Genomic DNA, 18,004 nt, shown 5'->3' on the forward strand with positions numbered 1-18,004 from the left:
GTGTCCAAAGTTTCAACTGGAAAAGAGTAGAGGCAGGAGAGATAAAATGACATTCTACCCAAAGGCACATTCCAGGAGGATGTTTTAACTCAGCCTCTCCTCTGCTGCCCTTCTCTCAGCCTCTCCTCTGCTGCCCTTCCTTGCCTGTGTGTGTTAGCCTTATTCCTTCTTTCTGCCTTTTCTTCTCCCTCCTCCCGTTTCCCTGTGGTTACAAACTCCTGTTGAAGTCGGGCTAGGACGCTGTGACAAAGGCAGAAGGAGAGAAGGGAGGTATTGTTTCTATTCAAACTCTCTATATCTTTCCTCATTCTTTCTTTCAGCAAGCATTGCACATGACAGTGGAGAACACACACACACACACACACACACACACACACACACACACACACATTCTGTGCCAGAGCAGATCTCCTGAAAACTGCTGCCAAGTGGCTGCCGCCCAAGAGACTGCAGAATTTCTGGCACTAGGCAGAATCGATGGCTGCAGCCAAGTGATTGTTGCTGAACTTACCTGTGTCGAAAGGTCAGCCTTGCGGTGCTAAGGCTGGGCACAATCACTGAAGGCAAATTGGATTGTGAATGGAGGCCCTGAGGCATGTTCTGCACTTTGCAACTGGTCTGGCAGGCTCCTCCACCTCCTGAGTCTGCCACGGGCATGGGAAACACCTGGGCAGTGACAAAGGCAGGTAAGGCAGCTTCGCCAAGGTACAGTATCAACTACCTTTGTTGTGCCCAGAAAACTGTACAGTAATGGCCACGCTCAAGAGCAAGTGATTCGCCAATACACTGCATTGGGATGAAGCTCCAAATCTTTGCATGAGGCATTTACCTCAACACTTCAACTCTAACATCATGTGTTATTTGAGTGAATCCTACACTGATTTGTAACTTAAATAGAAATCTTACCAATTCAAGAAAATACTAATGATTCAGAGCACAGCTTAGAAATTGTTTTGTGTATATATTTTCCTGTGTTTGTGTATGTGTGTGTGTGTGTGTGTGTTAACTGGTGATTCATCGATTTAAGAAAGAACCACAGTTATCAAAGAATACCTCAAAGTGTAAGAGCCAAAGTTATTTAACCATTGATCACTTTTGTTCCTCTCTTCTTCTAAATGAAAAATAGGTAAAAGAAAAAATACTGTCTAATTTGTAAGAGGGCGAGAAGGATGGATGAAATAATACTTTCTTTATGAGTGCAATGCAACTGCAACCTCCTGGGACTGCCTCCGTGCCCAGGGAGCCATCCTTTCCTCCTTCCTACTTGCTGCTGTGAACGATGTGTCTACCCCCTTCATTCTACCATCTAAGCCTAACCCTTTTACCTTCCTGGTCATGCACTCTTTTACCTCTTCAGGAAAGTCTCCTTTTCTGATAACTTCAACTAACTTCCTACCTTTAGTATTTAAATGTCATTTAGTCTTTCTCACCTTTTAGGAAAACCTTCCTCAATTCTACAGTACCTTCCAACTCCCTTGTATCTTTCACTGCCAAACTCATTATAGTGTGATCTATACCTGTCATCTTTATATTGCTTCCCATTCTCTCCTCAGCACACTGAAGTCTGGTGTCCACCGTCACCATCTCACTTGTTAATTTTAATTTTAATTCTTTGCTTATTTGATCAGTTGGCACTACTTAATCCTGTTGACGATTTGCTCCATTAGAGGTGTTTTTTTCTCTTCGTTTTAATGACACCATACTCTAGTTGGTGATTTCTGCTTCTCTCAAGAAGCCCTTCCTTTTGGCTCTTTGTTGCATGTGAAAAGGTAATTCAGGCTGATTCTCACTGATCTAATGTAAATATTTTAATCTTATTTTTTATAATAGAAGGCTAATATAATATCAGTTAATATCTATGGGATTCCAGTAAATTTTGATCATCAATTTTAAGTCCTTGTATTATTACCATTACTTTATAGTGGCATAAGCAGCTAAGATCGTCTATTATTTGACTCCAGATCTATTCTTTCCCTTCTTTTTCCCCTGGAAGTGCTGAATACTTCATTAGGGCTCTTGTCTTTATTTTAATGGGATTCTTCATGGTATCACCCATACTTTCATCTTCAAACTATTACAGCAGCATCAGTATGAAGTATTCATGTTATTATCAGATTACACTTAGTGAGCACCTGCTATGTGCTATTTCACATTTGTAATGATCTCAACTGTATTCTGGTAAAAGGTGTAACATAGAAACAACAACAATCATTCTAGTCCAGAGCAAGTCTGCAGAGTTAGATACACTTATGTCCCAATATTAGATCAACGGAGATAAGATTCACACCAAGTCTACCTAATACCCAAAACCTATTTTCTTTCCATTGTACATATTTATATTCTTTGCTATAACCCAACGTCCTGGTTCAGAACACTACATTTTAAGATTAAATAGTTAAGTGATAGCTTTTTATCTGGTCTTTTCTACTCGAAAACATGACTTTCAAATGTTAGAGATGAAATCGACATTGAAGCCCCTGAAACCCCAACCTTTTTGGAATGACCAGACACATTTCTCAGATTTCTTTTATAAAACTTTCATTTCCCCGTCTTGGTTGTTGGTTGTTGACTTTGACAAGGTTTGCTACACTTTCAAGTAAATTTCAAAAAATTACTCTAAAAAGCACACACTCTGAATGTCCACATGAGGGGTTGCCACAGGAATGAAATAGAAAGGAGTGACGTGAGAAACTATAAGAGAACAGATAGAACTAATTGGCTGCAGGACAACTAATTGGTTGGCGGAGGGGGAGTGATTTTGCTCCCTTGCTCCCAGGAATATTTGACAATGTCTGGAGACAGTTTCGGTTGTTAGAACTTGGGGAGCGGGAACTAACTTACTGGCAGCTAGCGGAGAGAGGCTGGGGATACTGCCAAAAATTGTACAGTGCACAGAACAATTCTAGCCTCCCTCTCCTACAACAAAGAATTTTCAAGCTCAGAGTGTCAACAGTGTAGAGGTCAAAAAACCATGCTGTAGAACACAGGAGAAAAGGAATACGAACGGAGACTTTGCAGAGACTTTGCAATTTTGAGTCTCTGTGACAACAGACATGGAGATTTCATCCAGAGCAATTAGAAGCCCAGAAGTTTTGCTACATTACTGGATAAGAGGATGAGTCATTTCAACCAACTTGAGCTTGAGGTTAATGTGAGAGACACAGCTGGCATAACCAGGAGGCAGAAACCTTAAACTAAAGCAAGAGGGTGAAGAAATGTGGATATAGAAGTAATTCACCTTGGGGTGATAGCTGAGACCACTGAGGTGGCTGAAACGTTCATGGACATGTGGGAAAAGAAGAGTAAAGGCATTTTATTGGTACTTTAAAAACATACATCCTTCGTATAAATAGTGTATTTTTAAGTGATATACAGTAAGAATTATTTCTGCTATGCCCATCTGTTTCAACATGAGGAATCAAAACTTGAATACCAACCTTTCTAAAATAAAGGTTTCTGGACAGATTTAGCTTCACTTTGTTAATAGTTTGTTTCTTTTACATTAATACCACACTTTCTCTTTGAAGCAGTTATCAAATTTAATATTTATTTTTGCTTAAGGTTTACCTGTTAAGATGATAACGTGGCAATGGTAAGAGTAGTTGAAGGTATTTTGCTGTAACTCAAGATCAGAAGAAGGATGTGCATAAAGAGAAGTGTAGCCTAGCTCCTTTTTTTCCAGTCCGTCTGCTTTCTGGCTTGGTTTCAAAGCACTTAATAGTTTCAGCTTATACTTGCTAAACGTGGAAACATTGAAACACCACACCCTTGTGTTGCTTATAATGAATAGTGTCTTTAGCACAAACATATTTTTATCAAAGCACCTAGAGTCAGCCTGCCACACCTGTCATGTTATTACTCAGCCATACTGTCTGGCTGCCTAGTCTTATTTTGGAGAAGTTGTGGGGTAAGGAGCTCCTAAGTTAAGTAACCTGCAGCTGAATGATTTTAATGATCCAGGCTAAGGATCATTCCACTGCATCTCTTTCTTCCTCCAAAACAAGACCCATAATCAAATTAAGAAGTTCTTATTTTTGGATACTTTTAACTTCACTTACCTGATCCTAGAAAACTCATAGGTTGTGTAGAAATATTGCTACTGAAGAATAAAATGTTGGTGGATAGGACACCCACTGGTTCTGTAGAAGGATGAGTTGGCAACATCTGAGCCCTCCAAGGCCTTCAGGCACAGTGAGATTTGGAGTTTCCCAGATTGGAGGAACCAGTTTGGTTCCTCTTAACTCCCTTATAAAATTTTCTTGACTTTATTCCTTGTGTCTTGTGAAGATTCATGGCTTCATCTGCTCTGTCTTTTGAATAATATTTACAGCTTTGTTAGCCATGGCCTTAAAGAAATCATAACCTTATTCAAATAGATGTCTCATCCTGCTGAATAACGCATGACCTACACATGCTAAGAATAAACTGGATGGTGCCATGAAATCTTCCACCCACGTAACTGGAAATGCATGGAATGCATAACTATGTCTCAACTGCAATGCTCTCTGCAGAAACGGCTCTTCATGTTGGTAGAGGAAACCACCTACTCATAATTCATTAGAGGGGTCTGGAAGTGTCTGTGTGGAAATTTCTCCCTCAGGCCTGCTATCGTATCTGAAATTCTTACCATTATGTACAATTCTTTGTCTAAGACATCATTTCAGTAAAACACCTTTAAAATGCATAGAAATATCCTAGAAGGGTAGGAACATTGATTCAATTGAAGCACAGATGGGTTTTTCCTAATTTGACCCCTCTTTCTTAGAAAGCAGAACTCTGACAAAATAGAAGAAGAATATTTGATCAAGGTAAGAAAGCAGCAATATTCCAGGCACAATGGGCATAACTAATGGAGCCTGTTGTAGTGGCAGTAGGTAGATAAGGCTGGAAAGAGATGAGGCATGAGACAAGGATCCATTGAGATAAGCATGCTGCATGAGGAAGCAGAGGATGCCCTTTGGACTATGGCCGTTAGAAACCTATCCTTGAGACACAGAGGTGGGTCATTTCAAGTAACAGCAACATACACACTAAGTCAATAACAGTAACTTCAAGTATTCTTCATTGGATTCCAGGACCTTGGCTATATGTTTCATATTCATTATCTTATTTAATTCTTACAACAACTGCAGATGAATTAATAGACTCAGAAAGGGTAAAACCTCCCCAGGAATGAAGTTAAGAAAGTGGGAATAGTCAGGATTATAAACGAGGTTGTTCTGGTTCCAAATTCATGGTATTAGCCAGCATCCACATTGCCTCTTTATGATCTTTCCCCTTGTTTTCTCTCCCTCTTGCCATCCCTTCAAACTTATCCTTGACATATGCTATTTTTCCCATCTAGAATGTCTTTACCTTCTTTTCTACCTACTGGAATTTTTAAAAAAATTTTTGATAACTAGGTGAAATGGTGAAATATCACCTTATTTTATTAAATTTTTTGGAATGTTTATTATTGAGAGACAGAGAGAGACAGAGCATGAGCATGGGAGGGGCAGAGAGAGGAGGAGACACAGAATCTGAAGCAGGCTCCGGGCTCTGAGATGTCAGCACAGAGCCCGACATGGGGTTCAAACTCACAAACTGAGATCATGACCTGAGCCAAAGTTGAACACCTAACCGACTGAGCCACCTAGATGCCCCTCACCTTCTTTAAAAATTTTTTCTTTAGTGTACAATCTGTTGCATTCATATTACAAGTTATCGGGAGATATAGTTCTATTCTCCACCAGATTATAAGATAACTTTTTAAATTATAATGTTTGTAGAACAGAGTCTAACTTTGCTCATTGAACACAATAGATATCATTAGATATTTGTTGCGTGAGTAAATTTGGTCACGGATGTCCTGTAAAATTAGAGAGTAAGCAATTTTCATCCTAAAGTTACCAACAAAGGATTATGTTTGCTAGAGTTGGTTTTAGAAGGCAGAAAATAACAGTACTTTCAAGAATATTTTCATTTTTTAATGAACTAAAATTTTCATTAGCTGTCCAGACAGTTGTTACCAAGGTCACTAATTTGCTTGTGACTGGATAACTGAATTTTGTTGTCTATCCTCAAGTGACATAAAAATGGAAAAAACTATGTGTGTGTGTGTATATATATATATATATTTTTTTCCATTCTTATACCTTTGAGGACCCATAATTGTAAACTTCTGCCAAAGGCGAATATATGCACTGTAAAAATGAGGAAAACAAAATGTGTGCCAATTTATTATTCAATGCATTTATGAATAAATGATATAAATGGGTGTTAGGAGATATAAATATGTATGCTACAGATAGAAAAACACCTTATAAATAACTTTAAAAGAGACATGTAAAGGTGCTTTAAGTGTGGGAAACACATCACATATGGCCCTAGAGACATAATGCGAAACATCAGAGAAACACGTGGTTGCTTTTTGTGGTCCTGGGAAACCAGAGATGTGTATTTCTCCATTTCTAAGTTTTTGTGTGTGTGCCTTGATGATACCAAGCTCTTTACAAAATTAGAACAAGATAGAGAAGTCCCTTCACCTATTTATACTTTTCTTAAAATAGAAATTGTTTGTTTTATATTTCTCAATATTAAATATAAATTATATAAATAGGAAATGTAAATACTTCTGAAGTGGAGAAAAATTTATTGGAGGGTTATCTTGTCCCTGACGTTTTCTCTTCCTCTTAGCCAGTGGGATGTATTTTAGTAACTGTGTTAAACCAAATCAAACTGAGTGTGTGTGTGCGTGTGTGTGTGTGTGAGTGTGAGTGTGAGTGAGTGTATCTTTCCTTACCCTTTGTTATTTAAGAACCAAAAGTAGTTAGCAACTCCACTTGCAGCTTAGGATATGAATATCAAAATGGCGCATTTATATAGACTATTTTTTGCTTCTAGACTGAACATCATCCATCCACCCATTCATTCACTTCATGCACAATAACTGAGAACCAAAAACTTTTGAGGCTGGAGTACAGAAAAGAATGTGTCATAGAGTCAGTCTTGGGGACTCAGTCTGGAAGAACAGACATAATTATAAACCCAAATATATTTTTTAAATGTTCTGTTTGAAGATCTGGTGCCACTTTCACCTTAGATTCTAGATGAAGGATACTTTAAAACATTTGCCCTAGGGGCGCCTGGGTGGCTTAGTCGGTTAAGCGTCCGACTTTCACTTAGGTTATGATCTCGCGGTTCGTGGGTTCGAGCCCCAAGTTGGGCTCTGTGCTGACTGCCAGCTCGGAGCCTGGAGCCTGTTTCAGAGTCTGTGTCTCCCCCTCTCTCTGACCCTCCCCTGCTCACGCTCTCTCTCTCTCTCTCCCCTAGAAATAAATAAAAATATTAAAAAAAAAAGATTTCTAAAAAAAAAAAAAACCATTTGCCCAAGAAGAACCACCCACTACAGATTGCTGTGTACCACACAATTTTTGGCTGTGTGATAATTTTTTAACTGTTAAAGGCAGGTAGCACCAGCAAATGACCCAAGCTTTATAGCTCTGACCTCAGTTGTAGTCACTCATGAATCCACTGGGAGTTATGCCATGGAGGCTTCCTGTCCTGACATCTGTCAGCTGAAGAGCGTTTTATTTCTGACCTCAATTTGGACTAGCAGAGAGCAGCAGATAGGGTAAGAAACTGAATCCATTTCTTATAATATCTAAAGATAAAGCATTTGAAAGTCCTAGCTATGGTTGTAGGCACAGAGAAGAGAAAAGTTACTTTGTCCTTTTCACACTCTTTATCTGCCCAATTTATAGGGCATTATTGCTTAATAATTATGCAGGCAGCCTTGAAGCTAGGCTTTCTGTGTTTATTACTTAGTTCCATCATTTACTATCTGTGTGACTTCAGGCAAGTTATTTAACTAGTGCCCATTTCCTTGATGGTAAATGTAAAATAACAACACCTGCTAATAAGATTGTTGTGTAGAATTAGTTAATTAATGGATGCAGAGCAATTAGAACAGCACCTGACATATAGGCAGTGCTATTGTTATATTACCAAGTCTTTACAACACTTGTTTTTGATGGGCTGGAGAAGGCAACAGACACCTTCTCAATATAATACTCCAAACAACCACTGTCCCTAGATTGGAGTTGCACATGAGGTAAAATTAATTTGTCATCATTATCCTATGGAGATTTAAAGATCTGTCTACTATTATAAGAGAAGTCCTCTGAAAACCAGTTCTAAGCAGCCTTACAAGGCATTGTTCTTATTAATCTGCCAACCGGTCCTTTTAGAGAAAGCATCTCATAACTCAAGGGTACTATCCCCACCAGAGGTATTTGCATTTTAACAGACTTACTAAAAATACACATGGCTTCACAATCCTGAGGTATGGTTTTTTGATGGTGAATTTCCAGGTATCATAATCGATAGTGAGGGAGCTCGGTTCTCCCACAATGAACTGAGATACTCAGTTCTGACCCAGCTTCTGCCTCAGAAGCTGACCCAGTTTAGTTGCATCCCCTGGCTATCTGCAGGAGAAAATCTTCTCTGCAGAAAAGTTTCCCCAATTCTCAATGAAGGACTAAAGGACTCCTACAAATAAGACTAAGAAATGAACTCCTAATAAAAAATCCTTGCATGTCAGAGGAAGCCACTTTGACTTAAAAGTTCTAAGTCCAGCAGACAATAGATTTAGAACCTTGAGATACTTGAATTTTTTTCCGATACAGAGTATACATATACAAGAATATCACATTAAATGTTACATGCAATAACTTTATAATAATTAAAGACATAAAGGATGCAGAAGTTTACCAATCAACAGAAATTTAAAGAACAAGGAAAAATGGAAGAGGAAAAACTCTAAATATGCAAAACACTGTTGATTTAATGATAAAATAAAACTCAGCTATTACAGGTCGCATATTAGAACTGAGGTTAGAATGAAAAGGTTTGACACAGAGAATGGAAAAGAAGTGATATGTAAAGAGAGATAGTTGGTTGTGAATTTTCCAGACCTGACGAAATAAACATGTGAATTCTCAGATTTTGGAAGAGTAATGTAGTGTAAGCAGGATAAACAAAAGGAAATGCACACATTATTGTGAAATTGCAGGACATCAAAGACAAAAAAAGACCTTAAAAGCAACCAGAGAGAAAGAACAATTAATCTAGAACAGTAAGTGGAGTGACAGTGTCTTTCTCAACAGCAATAGTAGAAGCAGTTCCGCCATAATGGAGTCATGTTATCAAAGAGTTGAAAGGAAGAAACTTAAGAACCATTCATCTGTATACTTAGCAAAACTATTATTCAAGAATGAGGGTGCAGTACCCTCCTACACTGTTGGTGGGAATGTAAACCGGTACAGCCACTCTCGAAAACAGTGTGGAGGTTCCTCAGGAAACTAACAATAGAACTCCCCTATGACCCAGCAATAGCACTGCTAGGAATTTACCCAAGGGATACAGAAATGCTGAGCCATAGGAGCACATGTACCCCAATGTTCATAGCAGCACTCTCCACAATAGCTAAAACATGGAAAGAGCCTAAGTGTCCATCAACAGACGAATGGATCAAGAAGATGTGGTTTATCTATACCATGGAATACTACATGGCAATGAGAAACAATGAAATCTGGCCATGTGTAGCAACATGGGTGGACCTTGAGGGTGTTATGCTGAGTGATATAAGTCAGGCAGAGAAGGACAAATATCATATGTTTGCACGTATAGGAGGACTAGGAGGAACTTAACAGAGGACCAACCGGGAGAAGAAGGGGGGAAATGGTGGGGGAAAGGGAGAGAGGCAAACCATGAGAGACTCTTGAATGCTGACAAAAACTGAGGACTGATGGATGTGGGGGGGAGGAGGGATGGGCATGGAGGAGGGCACTTGTGGGGATGAGCACTGGGTGTTATGTAGAAACTAATTTGACAATAAACTATTTGTAAAAAAAAAAAGAATGAGGGTGCAGTAAAGAGACTTTCATAAAAATAGAAGCTGAAGACAAAATTTACTACCGAAATTCACCAAAATCGCTGCTTTAAGGAACTTTTTAAAGCATTATTTCCCACACTTTTTGGTCTTTGGGACTCTTTTAATCTCTTGAACATTTTTGAGAGCCCCAAAGAGCTTTTGTATACATGGATTGTATCTATCAATATTTATATGAGGTAAATGGAGAAATTAAAAATAGTATTTATCAATTCATTTAACAATAACAGTTTAAAAGCTAGTATATGTTAACTTAAAGGTAATATATTTTTTATGAAAACAAGACCATATTTTTTAAAAATAATAAGAAGAATGGCATTATTGTACATTTTTCCATCTCTCTTTAATGTCTGGCTTAATAGGAGACAGATTCTTGTATCTTCTTCTCATGTCATGTAGCTCCTGGAAGATCCCACTGAAAGAGAAGAGTGAAAATGGCAAATAATTTTTAGTGTTTTTATGGAAATACTTCTGACTTCATTGATCCATTGATAGGGTCACAGGCACATACAGAGATCTCTGTCCCATAACTTTTTGAGAGCTAATGTCTAAAATAGGTCCTACAAGAAGAACGTACATGATACTAGAGGGAGATATGAGATACCAGAAGGAATTTTAGTAAGAATAAAGTGGCACCCAGGGCGCTTGAGTGGCTGTCGGTTGAGCATCCAACTTTGGCTCAGGTCATGATCTTGCAGTTTGTGAGTTCAAGCCCCTCATCCGGCTCTGTGCTGACAGCTCAGAGCCTGGAGCCTGCTTCAGATTCTGTGTGTTCCTCTCTCTCTGCCCCTCCCATGTTCATGCTCTCTCTCTGTCTCTCAACAATAAATAAACATTAACAAATTAAAAAAAAGAATAAAGTGGCAAAATATGCAAATTTGCAAATAAATATGTGTGAATATGATAAGAATGATGCATTTAATTGGTAGAGTACATATAAGCATGGATAATGCATGTCTAGAATGAAGAACAGATAGTAATGATAAAAACAATACTAATAATAGCAGACATTATTTATTGACAACTAATGTATCAGATCCTATGCTGAGCACAATCATTTAATCCTGACACTAAACTTGTAACATAACTACTCTTATGATCATTCTTTTTGTAGTTGAGAAAATTGAGACCCACAAAAGTAAAGTAACTTGTCCAGGGTAGCAAAGTCAGTAAATGATGGGCCTATGATGCTAAACTTTGCAGTCTGACTCCAGGCATTGCAGTGGAATAAAATGATGTCTAAAGTTGGAAAATAAAAATGTAGGGGTGAAGAGTAACTTTGCTAAAGGGATAAAAAATTAATATCTAATGGCTGCCTAGTATTTGCTTAGGTAGAGAATTTTAAGTCTTCATTCTATTGGCGTCTACAGTCTTATGGGCAAAATAAGTCTTAGGCACATGAAAAATGTATACATTATAACACAAAATCATGTTTCCAGAGCTATAGACATTTCTGGGTAATGACATTGTGTAGAAGTATGGGGACAGACCATGGAGGAAAAGGATTTGAGGTTGTGTTGGAGGGTGAGTAGAATTTGGATCAACCAAGGGGTGGTAGAAGAGTTGAAGTGGGTATTTGGGCAATGGGAAAAAGACAGAATAGGCAATGAAAAGTGGTTTAATATTGTACAAACCGTATTTGAAAGATGATAAGCCTGTCATGTATAATATATGAAAGTTATTATGGATGTTTCCAAACTTCATGTCAGTTGTGTCCTGTGAGCCCCATGGCTGTCATCTTTAGGCAGATAACAGAACTGTTATAACCATCTCCTGCCTGTGTGGTCTTCTGCAGTGTTTTTCTTCTTCTTTTTATCAATTCTCTTTATATTCATCTGGTCACCAAATTTTCATGTGTCTTTGAGTTGGTTTATGTTGCTGAAAAATGCTTGATGTTGCTGTATCCAGGAAATAAATCCAGTGTGGTGAGGGAAGAAACACTCTCAAGACCTGGAATAACAAGACCTTTTTTTGGCTGCTCTATTGATTACACATGACCTGAATCAGCTCTTTATTCTTTAATCTTTTCATCTCTGACCTGGGGAGAGCAGCCACATCACTGCTAGATAATGTTGAAAAACATTGACTCATTCTGATAAAGGAGGGTTGCTAGAAATCATTGGCTAAAATCTTAAAACTTTTCATTGCTATTTTAATTTAAGCAACACTGTGCCATACGTTGTGTTTTAATTACTAGCTAGTTTTCTAAATGTAGACTGTAATTTGATAAAATATCTGTAATGTAGGCAAGCTACTATAGCTAAATACCCTTGCCATTTGCTGATACATATTGTATGTATACATGTGCACCATATGCACACATATGGCTGTAAGACTTGGACCTGTATTTGTAGCGCTTCCATTTGTGGAGGTTCAGAACAGTGTTTATAGGAGTAGAAAAGAGAAAAATGGGAATGTCTTTAACAAAAATCAAAATCTGCAAACTTTCCTCCTCAACCATCCTAAGCACATGCCTAGTGTGCTTAATAATAATAGTAATAGTTAATATGGATATAGCGCTTCACAGTTTATGAAACACTTGTGCATAATTTTCACTGTGATTATGGGACACCTAAATGTGGGAACAAAGCCAGTGTAACGCTAGCATATGAGTAATGGGGAGGAGGTGTGGATTGGGTCTGTTAGCTACGTAGCGTCTACATTGCAGGGCAGTATTTGGTGATGAGGAGTTTGTCCTTTATTATGTATGCAAAGGAAAGCTACTGAAAGGTTTTAAGCAAGAGAGTGACATGAATTAATTTACATTTTAGAAAGTCTCCCAGATTCCCACATGGAAATGGATTGTGGGTGGATGAGGGTGATTGCATAGAGACCAGTTAAGAATCTACTAAAGTAGCCATGCTGAGAAGTGGTGGTGGCCTGGGTGTATTCACCTTGAAGCTAATAAAGCTTTATCTTCAGGATCCCTTGCTTCAAAACCTACTTTTTAGGCTAGGGAAGAGCCTGAGCAGTGTATTTGTGACATCATGTATCTTGGTGATATTAGTAAAAATAAGACTTGGCTATTAACTGTTAAGACAACTGTTTTTTTCCATTCTGACCTTCCGTCCACCATACTTTCACTTGGGTGGGGTGATATTAGAGTGGCTATTGGCTTTTTTAGGATCTTGTCAAGGGGAAGTTGATTTGGGCATACATCGTTTTAACTACATTTTGGAAAGTTGTTTTGGAATGGTCTCATCATACATGTGAAGCACGGTTCTTTGATAATCTTTATGTTTATTAGAGAGCCAAAGAAATATAGATTAAAAACTAATGATAAGACACAAAAATGGTAAAGATGAACCATAAAATCACTGGAAATTATCCTGACGTGTAGAAGTGAATTGTGTAACCCCTAAATTTTCAAACTGCATTAATTCATAAGAGACAAATTTTGAGTAGAAGTAATTGATAGCTCACTGATTGTTTGATAACCTAATGAAGAGGAGTGAATCATGTGAGCATATTGGGAAAAGATGTAGATTTGCTATTTTAGTAAGAGAAAGAGATCATGAAACTAATGCTACACCATTCCCAATGAGAACATCAACAAACTGCTTAATGAGTTTTGCTGATTCTAAGAGTATTTTAAGATGAGTCACTAAATATATAGAAAACTTGAAGTGCTCTGACATAGGGCTCACCTACAAAAGAAACCATAAAAATGTGACAAAAGTCTGAAACATGTACATGGCACTTCAGTAACACGTGGTGATGCTGACATGAACCTGGTAAGCTGTCAGCAGCTGTCTTCAGCTTGGTGGAGGAAACATGGAATTATCTATTGTCTTCACCAAAAACTATTTTGTGAAACTGTTGTTGCATGAAGAGGTGATCAAAGAGTATGCAGCCAGTTGTGTAGGAAAAATTATAGAGATGTATGAACATCTTAATAAAAATAGTATGTCATTTTTCCAGGTTTGTATAAACTTTGTAGTATTTTTCAGTTTAAAAATGTGTATGTTTGTGTGATTTTCTTTTCCCCATTTAAAAAATATATTCTTCTTCCTTTTTTAACTTAATTTTGTATGTGTAGCTCCTTAAATATGGCTTCTCAAATTGAACAAGCCTCAGGTTTTATCAAACCTGGATCTGTCCTTCAACTTGGGTTGTAGCTGAGCAAATGGAGAAAAGTGGAGATATTTAGGGTGTAGTTTGGAAGTAAAATAAATTCTCATATGGTTGTCTTTTGAAGGGCTAGATCCCATTTCTGAGGGATGAGTGAGTTAAAACTGAGGAAAAAAATGTAATTCCTTTAGAGTCCTACAACTTGGAACTAAGTAGGATGGAATCTAGATATGTTAGGTTCGGTTTTTGTAGGGTGGTTTTGAGGATTCGATTAGTTGATGCCGACAAAGAGCTTCATGTGGTGTCCAGCACGTTGTTGAGGGTGCTTGTAAGTGTTGCTATTATTAAGATGATAAGAGGTTTATTCTTTAGGTGCACATGTTTTTGTTGTTTTAAATTGGGTGTTATTTATTTTTCCATCCACTTGCCAATTTCTCTGAGGGACTCAGCCCACTCCGCTGTAGGTTTCCATTTTTTCTCAGTGGATGAAGAATCTCTCTTCTCTGCTTCCTGCTTGTCACTTTTCAGTGAGCCAGTGCCCATAACTAGGAGTGGCTGCTCATAAACAGCAGGGCTCTGCAGCTGATCAGCCTGTGGAGTTTCAGTAGCTGCTCATGCTTCACAGCTGCTTGGGTGAACCCATACATGGGATAGAAAGTGTACATGCTTCAGTAGGGATGTTGGTGGTACCCTCATGGTTTGTTTTGTTTTATCATTTTAATGCTTATTTTTGAGAGAGAGTGAGAGAGAGAGAGAAGAGAAGAGAGAGAGAATGAGCAGGGGAGGGGCAGAGAGAGAGGGAGGGAGACAGAGAATCCGAAGCAGGCTCCAGCCTCTGAGCTGTCAGCACAGAGCCTGACAGGGGGCTTGAAATCACGAACCTTGAGATCATGGCCTGAGCTGAAGTTGGACACTTAACCGACTGAGCCATCCAGATGCCTTAGCGGTACCCTCATGTTTTAAGAGGTGGGAGAATGGAGTCACACATTTGCTAATAATACATCAACAGGGGAAGCTGTTAGGCTCCAGTGCTGTTCTAAAATAATCAGATCTAGCTAGTTTAGAGTATTTTAGGCAGATTTAAGATGGAGAATGAGATGAGATGAGTCTAATTGTTAAAGATTCTACATAGAAGAACTTCTCTAAGTGATTTGCTATTGAAACTTGTTTCAATGACTAACAACTCTTAAGGTCTCTTTGGACTTCTCAGTTACTTCAGTGGAACATATTTTGTCACAGTTAATGAGGAAGAATAACATTGATCTCTTTGAGAACCACAATCTCATTCAAGTTTTTGTTTTCTATGTGTTATCATAATGAGTTCCTGCTTTATCATCCCACATGCTGATAGCCCTCTCTTTTTAATTTTTAGTTTTAATTTTAAGATCAGAGACTCAAAGGCTTTCAGGTATACAGGTACATGTTTAAATGCATGCACAAGTTGTTTTTCCTGGGAGGAAATGAGAGCTCTAAAATTGGGTGTTTTTGTAATGTTCCTTTCCATCTTCATGTAACAAAGACTATTGCTTCTGTTCTCCCAGGCTACCACACCCTTAATTGGTCATCATAAATCCTGTGGGCTTTCAGCAGTTTGCCAGGAGAGAGAGCAGTTACTTGTGTTTGTTCTTTCATTTGCTGGTATTCTGTTTGTTGGACTTCTAAATTAGGAGAGTGCCTGATAGAGATTCCAGTTTTAATTTGAATTCTGCACTTTAATTATGGGTTTTCCACCTGCTCAAGTAGGGGCTGGGACAACTTCTTTTTCTTTTCTTTAGCAGATCCACATTCCACTACCAGAGCTTTAGAACTCTCTGGGAAATAATGCAAGCCGATTGTGACTTCTTTCTTTCTGTCCCCAGTGTGGCACTTGAAATTATGTAAGATATGGGTCAGTGAGAGAGAAAGTCTGACTGGAAAGAGAAGTCATTCAGAATTGAAGATTCAGTTAGGATTGAGATTTGGGGGCAAAACCCCATTTAGTGAGTTTCTCTTCTCAGTTTGCTTAAAACACAATGACATCGAACAATCTGATTTTCATAGCATGAAGAGTTAAATGTTTCCATTTGAGTTTTATGATAGGTAAACCAGGTATCTTCAGAATTGTATGGTAAACTGTTGTCCTCAGGCTGAAGGATCATTCATTCTACGAACCAGTTTTTGCATGAACCTTTTATTTCTTGTAACAGGAAAGAGTAATTCCTACTCTGAACTTCTAATGATTGTTTTCCCTTCTCCCCAGTCCCCTCTCTAAATATCTATACATACATGTACGTAAACATGATTCATGCGTGCTGTTACAAGTATGCTTATATTGGTATGATATCAATGTTTTGTAGCTACAATTGAATAAAAGCCCCAACAGAGTCAGGAAGTGAGGTCACTTTTATACAGGCTTGTGAAGACGTTAGAAAGTCGGGCGTCTACAGCCCAGGGGTAGATGTCTTCCCTTTCACTGTGATAGACTTGGTTCAGTGTAATCACTGTAGGTCAATGTGGAGGTGATTGAAGGGTGTGCTGGAACAACTTCTCCAACTGTGCATCACTTACTCTGTGGAAAACTCTAAGTTCTCTTTTCCTCACTGCTTTTCATCTGATCAAATGTGCAGTGCTAGATCAATAGTTTAATCTCTTAACCCCAACAGGAAGAGGAAGGAATGACCTAATTATTGCAAATTCATCACTTATACTGCTTTTGGATGTCACCCTCCCCACCTCTTAGTCACCTCATGACCAGCTTCTCCTAAACTATACTATCCAAACATTTTGAGTCTGACCTACTTATTGAAGAACATGCCCAGAGATTTTTTTTTTTTTTTTTTTACAAATAGTTTATTGTCAAATTAGTTTCCACATAACACCCAGTGCTCATCCCCACAAGTGCCCTCCTCCATGCCCATCCCCCCTCCCCCCCACATCCATCAGTCCTCAGTTTTTGTCAGCATTCAAGAGTCTCTCATGGTTTGCCTCTCTCCCTTTCCCCCACCATTTCCCCCCTTCTTCTCCCCCTTGGTCCTCCGTCAAGTTCCTCCTAATCCTCCTATACGTGCAAACATATGATATTTGTCCTTCTCTGCCTGACTTATTTCGCTCAGCATAACACCCTCAAGGTCCATCCATGTTGCTACACATGGCCAGATTTCATTGTTTCTCATTGCCATGTAGTATTCCATGGTATAGATAAACCACATCTTCTTGATGCATTCGTCCGTTGCTGGACACTTAGGCTCTTTCCATGTTTTAGCTATTGTGGAGAGTGCTGCTATGAACATTGGGGTACATGTGCTTCTATGCCTCAGCATTTCTATATCCCTTGGGTAAATTCCTAGCAGTGCTATTGCTGGGTCATAGGGGAGTTCTACTGTTAACTTTTTGAGGAACCTCCACACTGTTTTCGAGAGTGGCTGTACCGGTTTACATTCCCACCAACAGTGTAAGAGGGTGCCCGTTTCTCCACATCCTCGCCAGCATCTCGTGTTCTCTGACTTGCTCATTTTAGCCACTCTGGTGTGAGGTGGTCTCTCAGTGTCGTTTTGATTTGTATTTCCTTGATGAGTAGGGATGCTGAGCATCGTTTCATGAACATGCCCAGAGATTTGATCCTGTAATTGGATCCTATACTTCCTTACAGTAGCTCTTCAGAGTACAGGCAGTGAGTGGTGGCCCTTGATTAAGCATTGAGGGTTTTTTGTTGTTTAAATGAACCAATAAATATTTCACTGGGACATCACTGGTATCTTGATTTGGTTTCAAAGTGAATGCAGCTACATGCCTCGAGTGACTTCTTTTAAACAATTAGGTCCTGTCTCCACCTTAACATTTTGTTCATTAGTCACTGTTGAACCTTTGTCCTTACTTGTCAGTATCTGAGGAAACATACACTTTAGCTCACAATGTCTACTTATTCTCTCCAACACTGTGATAAGAGTTTCCTTACTCATGGCCAACCTGTCAGAATGGAAACTCTGTATCACTGGGGGGGATTGGGAAATCTCGCTCAAGCTG

General features: G+C 38.7%; 1 long non-coding RNA gene across 1 annotated transcript in view; it reads left to right on the plus strand.

Moving 5' to 3' along the window:
* Positions 1 to 409: 409 nt before the first annotated feature.
* Positions 410 to 18,004, plus strand: part of LOC120228693 — an 89,720-nt gene continuing 72,125 nt past the window's right edge. The window contains exon 1 of the long non-coding RNA XR_005527568.1: positions 410 to 686. This is a non-coding gene — a long non-coding RNA (uncharacterized LOC120228693). The remainder of the gene's footprint in view (positions 687 to 18,004) is intronic.

Source organism: Hyaena hyaena, unplaced genomic scaffold (assembly GCF_003009895.1).
Source record: "Hyaena hyaena isolate Hyena2069 unplaced genomic scaffold, ASM300989v1 scaffold_26, whole genome shotgun sequence".
Lineage (NCBI taxonomy): Eukaryota > Metazoa > Chordata > Mammalia > Carnivora > Hyaenidae > Hyaena > Hyaena hyaena.